Raw genomic sequence first — 5835 nt, forward strand, 5'->3', positions numbered from 1 at the left:
ATATATGTCTATACACACACACAGTATCAATGAGTGATCTGTGACCAGATACCTGTTTTCATTTAACCTAATATAGTTATTAATATAATAACCTAATTTAATAATTTTCCCTGAAGAGAAAAGTCTGTATTATGCACATGAGTGGAGTTGGCTGTCCAAAAACACACAACTCGTGTGTGTGTGTGTGTGTGTGTGTGTGTGTGTGTGTGTGTGTGGCTGAGTGGCCATATGGTGTACTGGCCCCCTAAACGTTTTAAACTTCAGCTACAACTAATCCCACATGAAGGTCCAAACTAAGCATAGTCAGGCAGTCTGTCTTTTTTGCTTCTATGCTTGTGGTTTAGTTTAGTTATGGTCCGTTTCCATGACTTTGAGGGACGTTTGATATCACTTAGTTTCAGTGTGTTTGTGTTTTTTAAAGATAGAAGGGAGTTGCATGCCAATAAGTCATGCATAAAAAAGAGACGGACGAGAGAAAAAGTTGATTCGACCCACTTTTAGTCCTCTCCACTGTGGCTTCAACTGAAGTCTGGCCTCTGGTGGCTATTTATGGTACACAAAGATACAACACACATGCACACAAACATTTCTAACTCATTTTCATGTCTTGCTTTTCTACATACGTAGTTATACTTTGACTCCATGTACATTTTTACTAGTTTCTAATGAAGTTTTTCCTTTGCTGTAGCCTGGCAGCATCACAACAGCCCTGCAGGACTCTCCACCACCATGGACGTCTGTGGACGAGGGACTGTAGTCGTGACCACTGATTTCAGCACATGGTGATGACATAACGTCATTATGTTTTGTTTTTCACTTCTTGTTTATGTTGTGTTTCTCATTTATATCAAGACTAATGCATACATATTGCCATTCATATCATATAGATTGTGTTTGTGTGTGCAATAGAAAATGTTGCACCGCAGTCCAAAGTAGGCAGATGGCAACCTGGAGTCAATATTTAAAGAGACAGAGCCGGACTCTCTAGTGTATTTGAGACTAGTTAAAAATGACTCTGGACATCTCTAAACAAATGTCAAGTGGTGTCATAATTTTTTCTCTTTCTTTTTTAACTTTTAACAAGCAAATTGGAAGCAGAGAGCAACAAACTTGTCTAGCTTAACTTTGAGCAGGTAGGATTCAGTTGTGACACCCACCATCTGACAGAGCGGCATACAAAAAATAAAAGTACATATTTCAGTTAAGGCCATTTCTGGTATCAGTACTAATTACACATCCAGTTTGTATTGTAAGATTTCAATTGTCTACAAAGTCCTACAGTAACATGTTGCTAAGCTTATTTATGAAATAAAACAAACGTCATACAGCTACTAAACAAAACATGAAGTAGTTAGTCTTCATTGGGACACTTAATCGAATTGAGCCAACATGAATTCATATTATTGGTGACACCTGTGCTTTTCCTGAGGACAAGTAGAAAAAGTCAGTTAGGTCTTGAAGACTTTTTTATGTGCATGTGTTGGTGAATTTATTTGATCATTTTATTTGTATTATTTATTACTTTTTTGTTATTTTAAATGATAGAATTATTATTTTATCAGTTGCATTGTTGTTTGCATGCTTTGTATAAATATATATTGACTTAATTCTCACACAGTTTTAATATTATACACAGTTTTCTAAAGATTCATGTCTTTTTGCCTTATAATTCCTAGTGTTGAAAATTGTGGTTGCACTGCATTTAGATTCATTGTAATGCTGAACACAAACTGTGTTTATGTGTTAACCATACTCAACAGAACTATGAAAAAAAAACAATCTGTTTTTATTGTTACTGAATTGTAAAGATACAGATAGAAAACAAACACAGAGAGAGGGGTATAACATGTGGTTACTTATGATGCATCTTAACCACAAGACAGCCTTCTTAAAGGACTTCTGGGACTTTGCCCATTCATTGGCTGCAGCTGCTCATCTGTGCAGCTCCTTGTGGCCTAAATCAAAAGGCCATAAATAAGTGGTCGCAGTGGCTCATATCTACTTCAAGTAGTATTTGCTGAGTATTTCAAAGTTTCGGGGGTGATGCTGGAGTGGGAACGAGAGCACTTGAGTTGTCCAGTCAGTCAAGAGTGCTATGGGAGTGACGACAATGGCCAGCAGGGAAATCAAAAGGAGTAAATATTGCAGATAATAACAGGATGGAGGCGTAAAGGGGCCAGGGACAGCGGCCGTAAATGTGGGGTAAGAGGTCACCGTGGAGATGCAGGGGGAGGCGGGCGGCGCTTATTGTGCCTGACCCAGCTGAGTGAAGGACGGGGTGAATAAGGATTAACCCCATCCCAGTGCCTCTCAATACCCCCCTCTATCACAGTCCCTGGGTAAGGTTCCCATGTGACTCCCCCCCACCCCCAAATTCGCCAACTTCATCTGGGGCTCTCAGCAGCCTTAACACACCTTCTTTACTCATACACACATATTCACACATGCATCATGCAACTTAAAGCAGAGTGAAATAACTCAATTGATAATAATTAGGAGTTTTTGAGTTTTAGAAAAAGATTTCACCCAATGACACTGGAGTAAAGTCCCCCCCACACACACACTCATAAAATTAAAAGGGGGTTGCAGTGGGGCCGTGGAGGGGGGTCATTTTCTTTACTCATTTAAATCTGCCCCCACTTCACCTCAGTAAAGGAGGCTGAAGTCACTCAGAAAAACACACACTAAACCTTGTGCACACACTCACACATTGGCTCATACTAATGCCTTTGATAGGGTCTGAAGTGACGTAGGCGCTGTCAGATAGTCTAGACTTCAGAGCGACCCGTGCGAAGAGAAAGGCGTTTATAGTTCTTACTGCTTTTCTGGTTTTAATCATTTGAATTGTAATTTTTCCTGAGCTATTATGAAATCAATTCATGACTAAACTGTTTGGATATCTCTTGTTTTTTTCTGAACAGTCAGTAGAACGTCTTTCTGTGTTCTGTTTCTTAAGTAGTTTTCTATAATAAGAATTTTTATATTAATTAAACCAACGCCCATTAATCCACTTAATTACACTACCTCTGTATTGTTTTTCAATGTATAGATTTATAGAAGAGAGTTAGCAGAAAGGTTGTGTAATCTTTATCCTTTAATATCACTTTCCCTTAGCAGTGTGGTTATCATGCCACCAGAGGGCAATGTTGAAATGCTGTAATAGTTCTTTTTTTTCCAATCAAATCTCTTAGGGAGTTTATGCACTATTGTTTTTCCAACTTCTTTTTCATAACATTTTATTAATTAAATCAAGCCGAAGTGCACATTACACTAACAAAAAACATGTTTTTTAGATAAAGAAAGTAATGTAAAGCATCACAGCATCAGTCAGCTATGCACACTGTTTCCTCAACTTTTAAAATAGAAATAGTAACAATAACAATTATCACAGCTATTGTGATACCTCAGTGGTTTAATTGCCACATTAGCCACTGGAACGTAAAAAAAAACATACCCATGGTTTTATATTGTTAGTGAGTTTGTTTTGATGCAGTTTGTTGTCATGTATAGAAGCCATTTTGTGAATGAATTCTGCTGCTTCCTCTCCCAGTGTCTTTAAAATGTCAAGTTTTAGAATCGCGTGGTGTGTGTGTGTGTGTGTGTGTGTGTGTGTGTGTGGAGGGGGGGGGGGGGGGGGGGGGGGGGGGGGGGGGATGCCCATGTGCACTCCGCAGCTGTGCAAGTTTCTGATCTGAAGTAGGCTATTGCTTGCTGTGAAAATATTATTGCAAGTGTTTATTATTGCTTCAGTGTGAAACAGTGGGAGTGTTGTGTGTGCTGCACGGGTTTGTGGAGTATGGAGAGTGTTTGTGGAGGGATAGTAGTGGTGTGTGTGTGTGTGGGGGGGTCCTCTCCCTTCTCCTCCTCTCTGTTTCCCACCGGCCAGACCCTAGCCCGTGGCCCACTGCACCTTGGGTAATAGGGAGGCCTATTGGCATTGATTAGTTCCGGCTGGATCCCAGATAGAGTTCTGACAGGCAGGAGAAACGAGTTCTCAGCGTGACCCCTCAATTCCCCCCACACACCCCTGTCTCAGGCACAATGTGCAAGGCAAGGGAAGGGCTTTTTAAACTACTGCAGCTTCACTCTACTCTGCTGCTCCTCCAAAAAACTAGGCCATTATTACTACAAAAAACACTTTGCACTGCTGCACAGATTCACCCTTTACTGCTCCTACCAGCCCCTATTAAGACTGAGCATGTGTGCATTTACCAATTTTTCCCTCTTTCTTTGTCCGGACAAATGAAACCAATCTATCTATCAGCTACACTATGTCACAAGTCCTTTGATGAATGTTATGGATGCAGCATGCACAGTGTGTTGACTATAGAATTGGTTACATACATCAGGATCAGCCACAGTGCATTGTATGTCCTTGACAAACCATCTCATCCACCATGTTGGACACCTGTGGCATAAACTGACATCCATTACACATTTCTCAGCAGAGCAGCATCATTCACACACTTTCCCTCCGCAGTTTCATCCACTCTATCCTATTTATTTCCAATTCCACCCCCCCTCAGATCCTCTCTTTCTTCTTCTCTCCTTTTCCCTCTCCCCTCTTTCTCCACACATAATTGATTAAGGGCCGTTTTCATAAATCAATTTGGGACGCACATCAGTCAGCCCTGAATGGAGGAAACCCCCCTCTGAGCAGCGGTATTAATCTACCTCAGCATGCCCTGCCACTCTCACTCACTCACACACACACACACCCCCACACACACACACACACACACACACACACACACACACACACACACACACATATCTGTGTAGTTTCTTTACTTTAGGTTTTGGCCATTGCAGGTGGTTATACATGATATATGTAAATGTTTTCAGTAGTTTTGCAGACACGACGACCTGGACCAGGTGATCTGATAGACACAAACACACAGTTTCCACTAAGTCTAAACAACGCTTGCTGTTATGAAGAAATGTGAAGCGATATGTGGGTGTTTAAATGGGGTTGTAGGGGTTAATGGATTAGAGAGGATGGCAAAAGCAGAGGCAAGCAAAAAATGTAAAAGTGGAGTCTTTTTCATGGATTTGAAAGTTCAATTCGTTTCACGTTTTTGCTGCACATCCCCAAACAAACATATATGGTGTATGTACACTCAGCAGTCTGTTTCTAAGACAAATGTGACTTACTGCTGTTTATAATTACACTGATTTTAGTGTCATTACTATGGAGAGATTTTATCTTTCCTCTTTCTCTCTCTCTCTGTGCCTCTTTCGCCAATTCAAAGCAGTTGTTTTGATATTAATGTAACCATGACACCACCCTTCCTCATCAGACAAACTGTGCCAAGTTACAATGGATTCTGGGAACACGAGCTTGCAACAGCTGCAAGTGATATGCCTGACTTTTCCCCTCAGTCTTACACTCTGCCCTTTTTCCCCTCTAACTTTGTTCTTTTTTTTTATTACCGTCTTTGTACCCCCGTTGCTTCAGCTCTATTTGTTTCTAGCTCTTTTACCTTCCTTCTTTCCTCCATCTTTCTTCCCTTACTCTGTCCCCCCCCCCCCTCTGTGCTCTAGGGTGTTGGCTTTAGTGGTAGTGAAAGCTGCTTTGCCTTAAAAAACAGTTTGTCTTAATGAGAAGGGGGGACCAGGCAAGAGGAGAGGGGGCGGAGGGTCACAGCTGAAGCCAATTGTGTCCCTTTCCTGTCTGAGGTACTGCTGGCCGGGGTCAAGCTCAGGGTCACGCTGCCTCGTCACTCCGGCTGGGTCCTGGTGCCGGTTCTGAATTGCCGCCAGCATATGTGTGTATGTGTGTGTACAAGACAGCGTGTGTGTTTTTGTACGAGTTAAGAGAAGAGGGGCAGGAGG

Source organism: Etheostoma cragini, chromosome 22 (assembly GCF_013103735.1).
Source record: "Etheostoma cragini isolate CJK2018 chromosome 22, CSU_Ecrag_1.0, whole genome shotgun sequence".
In the NCBI taxonomy this organism is placed as follows: Eukaryota; Metazoa; Chordata; class Actinopteri; order Perciformes; family Percidae; genus Etheostoma; species Etheostoma cragini.